The sequence below is a fragment of the Giraffa tippelskirchi genome, chromosome 2 (assembly GCF_054371585.1).
Source record: "Giraffa tippelskirchi isolate mGirTip1 chromosome 2, T2T-mGirTip1v1.2.pri, whole genome shotgun sequence".
Classification (NCBI taxonomy): Eukaryota; Metazoa; Chordata; class Mammalia; order Artiodactyla; family Giraffidae; genus Giraffa; species Giraffa tippelskirchi.
In genome coordinates this window covers 197,320,902-197,335,187 of record NC_137276.1, presented here as the reverse complement: position 1 = coordinate 197,335,187, position 14,286 = coordinate 197,320,902, and the positions used below count along the sequence as shown (strand labels likewise).

Here is a 14,286-nt window from a genome sequence, read left to right as displayed (position 1 = left end):
AGTGTTTTTCAGGCAAAGGAAAGTCTCTCTTTTTTCTTTCATACTGTTTTTTCACTAATGTAAGTCAACACACCACTGAAAATTCTACAAGAGATACTGAATTAAGAAACAAATCAAAACCATAATGATCTAGAAATGAGTAGAAAACGCATGTATTTAAATTACCAAAAACAGTGCTCTTATTACTTCTTCAACTGGGACAATTCAGATATGACTGTGATGGAACAGACTCTTTAAGAGCCATAATTTTATTCCTATTATGTCATTTGGATGCTCTTAGCTGCTTGTATATCAGAGAGCCACATTATGACAAATCATGACCATAGAACAGACTGTTTCTTGTCAAAAGCAGAAGCACTATAACGTATCCTCCATAAAAGGACACAAAGCACTGCCATGTTTGCATTTTCACTATTTCTTATAGTTGTTTCTATTTTCAAAGTTGAACATTCATCAGGGTGATTATTATATTCAAAGCAACAGAAATAACTGCACAAATCAAAAGTTATTTTTTTTAATTGTAGAAAATGGCAACCCACTCCAGTACTCTTGCCTGGAAAATCCCATGGACGGAGGAGCCTGGTAGGCTGCAGTCCATGGGGTCGCTAAGAATCAGACACGACTGAGCGACTCACTTTCACTTTTAACTTTCCTGCATTGGAGAAGGAAATGGCAACCCACTCCAGTGTTCTTGCCTGGAGAATCCCAGGGACGGTGGAGCCTGGTGGGCTACCGTCTTTGGGGTCGCACAAAGTCGGACACGACTGAAGTGACTTAGCAGCAGCAGCAGCAACAACTAATTTAGAGGTTTAATCTAAAACTCTAATTCTATTATAGTACTCTTAGTATCCGTATTTTTGCTTTAGATTGTCTAGATGTACTAATGAATTGACTTCTTTAATCAATATGTCACCTTTATAAGTCGGTAAAGTTCATAAATTTATATGGAAGAATTTCCCTGATTGTGTATACGGATAATCAATCCTTATCTCAGTTCATCTACATATCTGTGAAGTAAATTAGAGAATAAATTAATGATTAAGCCCACCTCAGCCTTTTGTGAGAAAAGTCAAATCAATGAGACAATGAGATCAGAGCGGTCGATAAGACCATGTATGTCTATTCGAATATTATAGGTGCTAACAGAGAAAACATTTTCCTTATTTTAATTATTGATGTTTGTTGGCATAATTTGAACACTATTGATTTAGGAATCAGTGGCTTGAGTGCTGGTTGGTTTCACTGTGCAATATTGTGTGACCTGTTGCCATTTATATCACAATTTCCTCATGGAGACTATCACAACTTTCTTTGACTCATAACTTTAGGAGTGACTATCAAAAGATACCAAGATACTACACAAAAATAAAATCATTATAAAAACTATAAAGAGCCTTAATGATAATTTTTCTCTTAACATATAAATCAAATATTATCTGGAATTTGCCTCATTTAGGTGGAATCTTAACCCCCAGTAGCCTGTTCCTTTTTAAACCTTCAGAATTTTCCATGTCTATCCCAAGAATAGCAAATAGAAACTTTTCTTCATAAGTTTACAGATCATAGAGATGAACAAGGTAAGTAAGCACTTGCTATTAAATCAGTCGACTGCACTAAAGCCATCATTTCAGATTGCCTTAGGTCTCATATACTCAAACCAGCATCAGTAGTCTTCTGTATATGTGCGTTATGTATATGAGCTTGTGTGTGCTTGTGTTAATTTTTTCTTTATAATAAATATATGTTATCCTTTCAAATATAAAAAATTTTCAACTTCTGAATTATTCACCAAATGTTGGAACTATTCTAAGTCAATACTCTATGTCTTAGAGAAAACCTCTCATGCAGAGAAAATAGATTTATGTTTTCCACAAGACAGAGGAGTTGGAAAACATTATATAGAAGAAACAACTAGTTTGTACAAAGAGCCAGTATTAAAAAGACAACCATTTTATGTTATCATGTAGAAATTATGAATAATACTTCTTGTAGATGGTATCAGAATACAATAAGATGAAGTATATCTGAGAGCTACACTATGAAGCTCAATTAGACAAAAAGGTACAGCAGTGCCTAACGGACAGCACACATCTATTGTTACATTACAAAATACTCTGTGGAATTTGAGAATTACCCCATAAAGTGCAGGGGAATTTCACATGCTTTGACTTTGTCTCTCTATGATATCTCAGTTTCAGAAACACCATAAACCTATTTTGATGTTAGAGTAACACTCCACCAAAAATGCAAATATGATTAGATGAATGTTACTATTTCTAAAAAGAAAGAAAATATATGTTCAAGAAATAACTTTGCTTCTCAAGTAGCTAACTACTATTTCTTTTGTTTTGAAAGTAGATTCACTTTTGAAATATAAAAATAAAATTCAGCAATACAAATGGCAGAAAACTAATTTATGATCACCACATAGACAGGTACTCTTTTTATTAAGAAACTAAAGAATGACAATGTTTAAGTTGTGCTGGGCTTCAGCCAATACAATTGTATTATAATCAGTTATCTAATTATGTTGGAATGGTACAAATTTGTTTGTGTTAAACAGCTCAGAAGTCAAGATACCCAAAACTAGCATAATTGGAGACTGAAAATGAAAACAACTTAGTCTAAAACTTTTTAGAACAAAATATATACATATATTTTTTTGTAAACTAACGTAAATTTGTTTCTAGTATCAATCTGTTGTTCAGTTTCAAATATACCTAGTTACTTTCCTATTGGAGAGTTGTAGTTAAAAGTAAATTAGTGACCCTTTCTTTAATCAGCACATTTAACCCAAGAAGCTTTTCGTTTACAGTGTCTAATTTTAAAATAAACTATAATGCAATGAACAAATATGATAACTGAATACTGAACAAATATTCTAAAATCTTTGATATATTGGATTAGCAAAAATATTCATTGTGGTTTTTATGTAACATCTTATGGAAAAACTGAATGAACATTTTTTTGGCCAATCCAGTATATAGTTTTTTCTCTGATATTAGGAATAATGAAATAAATCTTAAGAAATATATACAAGAAATATACAAAAAGGTGTATTGTAGTATTTTCATCTATAAAAAAAATTGGCAAATAGTGTTTACTGTGAAGTCAATGGGGGCATTTGGTATGATTGCCATCATACCATAATTTTTTTCAGTGTGCTTTCAAGTTTCCCTAACTTACACATGCCATTTGGGAAACAGGAACACAGGCAAACTTAGTACTATACCTGGAAATGAATGGATCATCATGTTTGGCTGTAATATACAATATTTGAGGAGTAAATAAGTAAAACATCATGGTTTAAATCTGTTGCTCTCAAACATCAACGCACATCAGAATCACTCAGTAGTGATTCTTGAGTGGGCCCAAGAATTTTTATTTCTAATAAGTGACCAGGTGATGCTAATACATCTGAATCACTTAAGCATACTTTTAGAACTACTAGTTTAAAAGCATATGAGTTGCTAATTTTATTTCTGAGTTATAGTAATTTAGAGAATGTAAAAAATTTTATTGTTCATAATTAGTAGAATAAGATGTTCAATTTCAGCCTAATGTTAAAATCCTATGAGTGAAAAGGTAATTGAATATAAGCTTAAAGTGTCTGTTGAGAACAGATTTATTACAGTGGAGTCTGCAGTTCATATGACTGTAGAACACAGTGCTTGCTTAGAGCCCTAAAGATGAAAGCACTGTTGACATTGGCATAAGACCAAGACACTCCTAAGAGCAATAATTAAAGAAACAATCGGTGTCATGATTGTAGTAACATATCAACAGTACACCCCAAATGGAGACGAGGAGCAAAGCAACACCATGTGACATAAGTTAAGGGAGATGCTGTGTGAGACAAAAGAAAGGCTTTTGAAGTCTCTATGAAGAGTGACTACAAAGAGTCATGAATTGATACATAGCTCAAGGGTGTCTAGCTGAAGTGGACAAGGAAATTTGCTCAGGGCTGGGGCAATGGGATGACCCAGAGGGATGGGATAGGAAGGCAGATGGGAGGGGGGTTCAGGATGGGGAACACATGTAAACCCATGGCTGATTCATGTCAATGTATGGCAAAAACCACTACAATATCATAAAGTAATTAGCCCCCAACTAAAATAAATAAATTTTTTAAAAAGTCCACTTAGGCTTCTTGAACCCTGGTAACCTGACAATGAGGCAAGTGTGCAGCTTTACTTGCACAAAATCATTTGTCCAAGTGGTACATCTTTTTCTAATTCATCTCCCTACTTCAGGGATCTACTTCTTATTTTACTTTTTAATGAAACAGTCAATTTTATTCAAATTCTCCATAATGTATAGTTAATATGCCAATTGTTCTAAAATGTTTTACCTTTATATGATAGTTTTAATATTTTACCTTCTTTTATAGTTTTTTTTTTTCTATATAGTTCTTCAATAGAAGGCAGAGTCACGAGTTACAGTTAGGAGCCTCTACTTACTATTCTGATTAAATTTCTTCTCAGTGTTCATGGTCAGCATTTGGCTTCTTAAATAGAAGGCTTTTGGTCTTTTCAATCACTTGCGTGATTTCATCACTTGTGAGATGGTATTGTTACTCATAACCTCATGACCTAATTTAGAATCAATCTTGACATCTGGTCTTGCATTTGTAATCAAATTTATAATCTACTTTTCAACTTATTCTGGAGTCATGCTTAGTTTAACTGCCAACATGTTAATGCTGATACATTGATGGATGTGACACAAGTCTCAAATATGGAGAGAGGCATTTTCAATGAAATCCTCAAGATAAGCCACCAAGAAGAAATCATTCACTTGCATTGATCCACATTCCTTCAGCTTTATCTGAGCCCCATGAAAGTTAACATATAAGCATTCAACAAATTCTATAATTGGGTCTTTATATAAATATGTGCAAGGCTCCTATTGAATAACTTTGACCAGATATTTTAGCACCTGCCAGTGTTTTGAAACATCTTTCTTTGTTATGACTTCTGTGGTTAAATAGTAAAGAATACATGGGCACATCATTGGAACTGCACTAAGATACTGTGGCTGGTAATGGAATTGATCCATAATGTTATTGTGCTTTGGGGTGATAGAAGAAAACAGAGACCAATGAGTGAACCATATTCACTGATGAAGAGATTGAAGTGGAGAATTCACAGAATTATTATTTATCTTTTAGCCATGCAGTGTCTTCCATGACTGCATTCCAATTCTGTATTAAAATTCCTGGAGTCAGTTGTCCCCAGAGTGAACTCAAGCATTTCCATCCATTGCTGGAATCAACTCTCTAAAGAAGTAAAGATATTCTGTTGCTCCAGAGTAATTTCCACATTCATATTGGAATTTTACATACCTAGCTTGTATCTAAATATTCCTACCTAAAACCAGGCTTATCTGCCATGTAGTAAAACTATATGCAATCATCCCTGGTTTATTGCATTTGCCTTATAGTGTCTGGATCTTCAAACATCTTCACAGTTGGTTCTGTTGATGCCTGAAGTTGTTTCAATTGTGAAACAATGCTGGTTCTTTTTTCTCTTAAAGCATGAGGATATCATCAGAATAAAGGGATTATATCAATAGCAAAGTCTACCATGTTGGTATCACTAAGAAGATCCAATTTCCATTATAATTGTTTTTCCTTATATATTTTTCTTAACAGAGAGAAACTCAAGCAATGAAAGAACTAGAAACCGATCCAAAAAGTGTGTGATGTAAGTAATCAAGTCATACTCCACCATCTTGCTGAGGAAAAGAAAATTGTAGGAGTCAATTTTTTAAATTTAAACCCAGTAAGCCAAAGAATTTAGGCCAACTTGTTAGTTCCTGAAATATGGAAAGAAAGCAACTGCAATTCATGGTGGTACTATAGAGTTAATAGTTTGTTATATGACCTTAAGTAAGTAGTCCAACTCTTCTAGACAATAGTTTCCTAAAACATGAATTTAACTGATTGAAATAAGTAATCTCAATTGTTCTTTCATCTCTGAAGTCTAATAATCCTACGTTTAAAATAAAGGAAGCAAGTGAGTAGAAAAAGATCAGTAGTATTGACACCAGGCAGATCTGGGTTAAAATCCACATTCAGAATGCTACCTTGCTTGGATGCATCATTTAATCTGATTTTCAGCCACAATATCACCTCATACATGTTAGAATACTATTATCAAAAAGATAAGGTAGACAACGCTAGTGAGGATATGGAGAAAAAAGAACCCTTGTGCATTGTTGATGGGAAAATAAATTGGTGCAGCCACTCTAGACCATGTAAGCTTCTCAAAAACATTAAAACTAGAACTACCATGGGGTTTCCCAAGTGGCATAGTGGTAAAGAATCTGCCTGCCAGTGCAGGAGACACATGAGTTTGATCCCTGGGTCAGGAAGATCTCCTGGAGTGGGAAATGGCAATCCACTCCAATATTCTTACCTGGAGAATTCCATGGACTCAGGAGCCTGGTGGGCTACAGTCCACGGGCTTTCCAAGAGTCAGATGCAACTGAGCATGCATACATATAACTACCAAATGATCTAGCAATTCCTCTTCTGTGTATTTACCCAAAGAAAGCAGAAATACTAACTGAAAAAGATACATGCACCCCTACATTCACTGCAGCATTATGTACAACAACCAAGAATCATTTAAAACCTAATTGTCCATCAGTGAATGAATGGATAAAGAAGATGCGGTGTACATTTGTATACACTGGAATATTCAGCCAAAAAAAATAAAAACCTTTCCAATTGTAAAAACATCAGTTCAGTTCAGTTCAGTCTCTCAGTCATGTCCGAGTCTTTGCGACCCCATCAATTGCAGCACGCCAGGTCTCCCTGTCCATCACCAACTCCCGGAGTTTACCCAAACTCATGTCCACCGACTCGGTGATGCCATCCAGCCATCTCATCCTCTGTTGTCCCCTTCTCCTCCTGCCCTCAATCTTTCCCAGTATCAGGGTCTTTTCCAACAAGTCAATTCTTTGCATGAGGTGGCCAAAGTATTGGAGTTTCAGCTTCAACATCAGTCCTTCCAAAGACCCTAAGTGCATTATACTAAGTGAAGTAAGTCAGACAAAAAAAAAAAGACAAATACTGTATGGTACTTCTCACTTACATGTGGAATCTAAAATAAAAAGTAAAGAGAAAAGCTTGCAGATACAGAGAACAGAGTGGTGGTTGCAAATGGATGAAAGGAGTCAAAAAGTACAAACTTCCATTATGAAAGAAGAAAGTCATTGGGATGTAACATACAGCATGGTGACTATAGTTAATAATACTGTATTGCACATTTGAAAGTTGCTAAGAGAGTAGATTTTAAAAGTTCTCATCATAACAAAAATTTCTGAAGCTGTAACAGATGTTTCTCAGAATTACTGTAGTGATTATTTCTCAATATATACAAACATCAAATCATTATGTTGTATACCTGAAACTAATATCAGGTCATATGTCAATTATGTTATTACAAAATAAATCATCAACAGTTTTATGTTTATAAAATAAATCAACTGTTTTATATTTATAAAATAAATATAAAATGATTATATATTTATAAAACAAATCATTCAACATATATGAAAAGTATGACTTCAAGAAATGTCTTCAAAAAAACTATGGAAGCACTTTGAGAGGTATCTAACAGGTATATAGAAAAGAAAAGATCAGTCAGTAAGATCACAGATTCTCAAGAGTTTCTCTAAAGGATGATAAATGGTATGTTATTTTCTAGAAATTTCTAAAACAGTGTGGACATAGAGGCTCAAACTAAATCTTATTTGAATCTTGATTCCAACACTGTGCTGCAAGAACATGACGTTGGAACACAGCCTTGATATGATATAGTGTAATATACATTTTGCCGGGAGAAATATAAGTAACCTCAGATATACAGAGGACACTATCCTTATGGCAAAAAGTGAAGAAGAACTAAAGAGCCTCTTGATGAAAGTGAAAGAGGAGAGTGAAAAAGTTGGCTTAAAGCTCAACATTCAGAAAACTAAGATTATGGCATCTGGTCCCATCACTTCATGGGAAATAGATGGGGAAACAGTGAAAACAGTGGCTGACTTTATTTTTTGGGGCTCCAAAATGACTGCAGATGGTGATTGCAGCCATGAAATTAAAAGATGCTTACTCCTTGGAAGGAAAGTTATGGCCAACCTAGATAGCATATTAAAAAGCAGAGACATTACTTTGTCCATAAAGGACCATCTAGTCAAGGCTATGGTTTTTCCAGTAGTCATGTATGGCTGGGAGAGTTGGACTATAAAGAAAGCCGAGTGCCAAAGAATTGATGCTTTTGAACCGTGGTGTTGGAGAAGACTCTTGAGAGTCCCTTGGACTGCAAGCAGATCCAACCAGTCCATCCTAAAGGAAATCAGTTCTGGGTGTTCATTGGAAGGACTGATGTTGAAGCTGAAACTCCAATACTTTTGCCACCTGATGCGAAGAGCTGACTCATTGGAAAAGACTCTGATGCTGGGAAAGATTGAGGGCAAGAGGAGAAGGGGCCAACAGAGGATGAGATGGTTGGATGGCATCACCAACTCAATTGCATGGGTTTGGGGAGACTCCAGGAGTTGGTAATGGGCAGGAAGGCCTGGCATGCTGCGGTTTATGGGGTCTCAAAGAGTTGGACATGACTGAGCAACTGAATAGAGCTTTACTGAACTGAATATACATCTACCAAATGTATATTATACTTTTTAATGAATCTGTTGCTTGGTGATCACATAACAAAATCAATTCAACTAGTCTCAGTCAGTCTCTGATCTATCTATAAGTTTATCTCTTCTGAGCATTAAATGAGATCATGCATTTAAAGCACTTGCTTATAGTAGTCATTTAATAAATATCAATAAACAATTCATATAAAAATACCATAAACATTCTATTAACATGCAGTTAAAGATATTTACATGTGGATAGCATCATTTCAATTATTTTAACACCCTTGAATTTTTAGCTATGTCAAATTAACCTAAAATGTTTATGTTTTCTTCCAAAACTGATAAAGGTTATTAAAGATTATCAAATTTTCCAGATTCTCTTCCTTTTCATGGGACAAACGGAAAACATGGCTACCTTAAGATTCACATTTCCATAGACGTCAAGTAATAGCACTACCGTATCTGAAAGTTGGTCAGTGTATCCAAACATATAATAGCACAAGCAGTACTTGCCTAAAACACAAATCAATCCACTATCTATGTATAGACCCTGGACATTGTTTTTTAGAAATCCCAAGAATATGATAACATCTCAACAAATATCTTTATCTTCTTAGTATCAGAAATTCTAAAATTTTATCCCTCCTATCATATTCTCCCTCCTATCTTATTCAAATACTCCTGAAAAACATGCTTTCAATGTAATCATTGGCCTTTCATACCTATTCTTGTCTACAATCATGGTTTTGACTAGCTGCTTTCCCTGACACAGACAGCCTCATAATACAGGTGACTTTTCCACTCCTCTTTTCCCGGGTACTTACAATGCAATGTAAGCCATTTGAAATGATTAAACAGCAGAGATACGACTCACACTATGAACTGAATGCCTTTATTTCTGTTTTATTATCACATTTTATAAGTAAATATATATGTATATTTTACAGATCTTGAAAAATGCAAGTCAAAAAAGTTAAGTATAATCTTTTGCTCAGAGATACCCTATGTAAATAGGATCAAAGAACTCATACACTGCTATTTTCATATATCAGTAGCATTTTCCCTGAAGATTAAGTATTTTTATAAGTAACTGTTCTAGTGAATGTGTAGCATTCATTCACATGTCTATGCTATAATTGTTTTTGACAACTCCATTGTTGATGCTAATTTTTCCATATAACAATATATTTATAAATAAACAGTGAGAATTTATGTATTACTTTAAAGTAGCTTCCCAAGAAGGGAATTCTTGATCCAAAGTTAATAAACATTCTACTTTTACTAAGTGCTTTGTTTTGCTTTTCAGGAAGATTGTAGAAGTTAACTTTAAATAAGATAACCATTTAAAGCCCTTCCAGTAATACTTATTTTTAGTTTAATGGAATATACTTAGTTCATGTTCATTGAAGAAAATGTAGAAAATACAGGGGAAAATGAAAAGTTCTACTGAAAATTTTTACCATTCACAATATTTGTTCTTGTTTTCATCAGAGCTTTTCTGTGCATATTACACATAGTTTTAAAGGACAATAGATAATATACAATTTTGAGCTCTACTTTCTTTATCATTGTATCAGAAGCATTTTCTAATGTCCAATACTCTTCTTTTCTTCCCTATCTCCATAGTCACCTCTGTATACACTGTTGCCTTAATCAGAAATTCAGAGCAAACAGTCCAGACACAAGCTTCTCTCTTTTGTCCAACATCAACAGATTAGGAAATGGCAACCCACTCCAGTATTCTTGCCTGGAGAATCCCAGGGACAGCAGAGCCTGGTGGGCTGCCGTCTGTGGGGTCGCACAGAGTCGGACACGACTGAAGCGACTTAGCAGCAGCAGCAGCAGCACATGTCCCCCATTCTAGAATAACTCACATGAGCTTCAGCTTCCTTCCAATCACATTCCCACTGTTTCTCTCACTTGTGTTATTGCAGGTACTCCCTTTGCCAGGTCTTTTCACCTCCACTCCAGTCATCTTGTATCCTAGTCTCCATGATCCTAGAGAACATTCTAACATTGAGATAAAACCCTGTTATTCCAAAGATTACAGTGATCCATTTAAGATAAAACCCTCATTTTTCAGTGTAACCCTGTTCCCTTTCACTACTTTAGCTTCCTCCATCTCTTGACATTATCACAGGTATAACTTGCCCTCAAAATGCCAACCCACTTTTTCTTCCCTGACTGTGCATTGCTCTCCATGAGTTTGTAAATTTCCAATTAAAAGCCTCTTGTAAGGACTCTGGAGACACACTCTAGCTATATTTAAATCCTGGCTGTGCCTGCTGTTGACCTTGGGCAATTCACTTAGCTGTTATGTATTTCAAGTTTCTCACTTGTAAAAGTAGTCTAGTAACATTGCTTACCTATGGGATAGTGACGAGGATTGAATGCGTTCATAATTGTAAGATGCTTGGAACAGTAACCCATACAAGTGTTGTGTAAAATGTCTATTAAAATTGAGGCTTTCATATTGCCTGTTATAATGTTTAGCTTGCACAGCCTATTTAACTTTGAGATTACTCCAAAAGTGTTTTTCTGAAACTACACAGGATGCCTGCTTCTACTCTTTGATCTTTGTCCTATCTCTCTGCACACAGTATTAAAATTATATGCATTTGTGATTCCCAAAATAGTTATCTGAGAGAAGAAGTTGTCTTTCTTTATTGTCAGACTCTACCACAAAGCTTAAGCAAGGCTCTACTACTTGTGGTCCATCAGTATCTGTTTTTTGAATGAACTGGCAATTTTGATGAAGATCTTGTTCACTATTTGTTCTTTTCATGTACACTATGTTTTCAAGACTCTAGTTAAATAAAAAAAAATATTTTAAGGATCAAGTCTTAACAATAGATTATAAGCATGCAATCTAATTTTAAAAAAAGACTGACTCAGAATCTACTTTTATTTGGTAAGTTACTATATTATTTTCATGGAGAAAACAAGTAGTACATGCCACATAATACTTTAAAAATTAACAACCCACCAGTCATATTTACTAAGATTAAAAGTTGTAGCAATCAGAACTAGGCATGGGAAGAAGAGATGAAAGAAAGAAAAAGACATAGGCCTTACTTTTAAAGGAACTTAGGATGTTCTTGAATTTCAGAGAATACATCCTCAAGATTATTGAAGCATACTTAAAGATCGGTGATGGATTAAATTCAGAGAACAAGCTAATTAGAACAATGCAGTGTCCATAGATGTAAAGAATGCATAAATGGAATAAGTAGGACAGAATCTTTCAGCTCAACAAGAAGATATGTCAGATATGACTTTTAATTCAGATTATAAAGTCAGACAATTGTGCAAGGATTTGAAGAGGTTAAAAATAGCTCTGAGAGATGAACAGTGCACTCAGTCAAGAAAGTAGAAATAAGACAGATAAACTGAGAACATTTTTGGAGGATGTAAAGCAATTGGAAAATTCTCTCTGCCTGATATTTTATCAGGAGATGAAATGGGTGAGTATACTACAAGATTGGGAGTTTCTTTCCACACAAGTCTTTAAGGAAAGGCGAGATGCAGGCACTTTGTAAATGAAGATGTTGTGAACATATAGACATTCTGTAATAGCATTAATGTTATTATGACATTTATAACAACAATAATAATAGTAATTAATAAAGTAATAGTACTACAACAGATGATAATGATGAAGATGAAAATTACCATTATACTAATGGTAATTAATATAATGGTACGTTAGGGAAAGTAAGATGTAAGGACAAATATAGATATTCTAAATGACATTATCTACATACATGAAAAGCTGAATACCTGGGTATCTAACATGAACTATACTAAAGAATATGCTGCTACCTTCCAAATAAAAATAAAGAGCTTCAGAGGCAAAAAAATAATTTCCAAAGTCTTTTGGTCTCCAAGTCACTCCTACACAAGAGGAATTTGATGAGTTAAGTGTAAATGCATAAGAAACATGTGGATTACATTTTCTTTAAAAATACACAAGGGTTTAAAAATTAAGGAGAAAAACTGCTTGGCAAAATGCATTTTTCATAAAGCCAAACCAAAAACACTTGAAATAGTTTTAGATTGTAGTATGACCTTCAACACTGTTGCGTTTGTTTATTAACCATAAACACTGTTTTTGTAGGAGAAATCAAGCCATAAAATATATAGCAAGGTATGAATAGGAATGAATAATTTCTTAAAGATTTTACTGAGCTTTCTTTTAATAATCTCCCATCCAGAGATGTTTAAGCAAATGCCCACCATATGTGTCATACTCTGTGTTTATTCCATCATTTCTTCATAATGTTTCTGGATCACTTACTAGAGGAGACAACATCAGAATATGTGTTTTTTAAAATCATCAACCTTCCTCTAGTGGTAGGGTTAACAGAATCTTTCTTGTACTCTTCAAACAACTCAAATGTATTCTCAATTTGAGTCATTTTTGAATAATGTGGCCCATGATTTATTCCAATCACTACTTGTATATTTGTTGGAAAGACACTTCCTAAGATGACACTTTGTTCCTGTAAATAGGCAGAGCTGTTATGAAACTTGAAGAGCTGGGTTATTTTCAGATTTACTGGTGGGTAAGTCAAGATTATAGAACATGCATTATGACAGGCAATGACCATCTTCATGGCCTGCAACAAGCAGAAAGAACAATTAAACAAAAACAATGGAAAAAATGATGTTTTCATTTTTGTTGTTGCTGCTCTCTTACCTGGTGTTTCTATTCAAGCATTCATGGCATTTCAGTGATTTGGAGTCATTACTTTTTTCTTGCATTATTGGTTTTATAATGAACACTTTGCCATTCTTTAAATTTTCCCAAGCATTATGCATTGCTTTCATCAATTTTATCTCTTTTATGCCAAGCACAGAGTTTTGTCAATTATTTATTTGCACCTTTTCTCAAACTCACCCTTTTTTTTTCTTTCCATTTCCAGCTTCCCAAAGGAGACCCTTATCTCTCTATCAGTAACCTGCAGTTACCAAAAGGAAGAAATCATCAGTATCTCTTCCACTTCAAGTATGAACCCATAGCCTGCTGGCTGCAACATAGGGGATGGGCTCTAACTCTGCATTTCTGGGCTCTTTTGATGATACTGCTCATTCTACTGCTTTTCTACTTAATAATCTTTGAAAATTCCTGTTGCTTGAAAGCTAAAATCTTAATCCAGAATACTAGAAAATATTTAGTCAATGCATATTTGTTGAAAGAATTCAAGTAGTCCTCCCATTTTTAGCTGTCAAAAATCTATCTCCAAACTACCTCTACTACTTTTTGTAGCACCCAACCTCTGTGATAGGCAGAATGGCTCTCTAAAGACATCCATCCCCTGATCATTTGAACCTATGGATATGTTATGCTACACAATAAAATAAATTGTGCAGATTTAAATTAAGGTTACAGACTTTAAAATAGGGAGCATAATATGGATTATCCAGGTGTGCTCAATATAATCACATGAACACTTGCAAGCAGAGAATCTTTTCTGAATGGAGGCCAAAAAAAAAAAAAATGTGAAAGAAGGGAAAACAAGATGTAAGTGACAGAAGGGAAAATCAAAGAGATTCCAAGCATGAGCCAATCTGAGATGCAGGAACCCATAGGGAAGGACCTAGGAGCCACTAAGAGCTAATGACAGACAC

General features: G+C 34.6%; 1 pseudogene; it reads right to left on the bottom strand.

Moving 5' to 3' along the window:
- Positions 1-4,452: 4,452 nt before the first annotated feature.
- On the bottom strand, positions 4,453-5,732 carry LOC145522821 (eukaryotic translation initiation factor 3 subunit E pseudogene; annotated as a pseudogene).
- Positions 5,733-14,286: the final 8,554 nt, after the last annotated feature.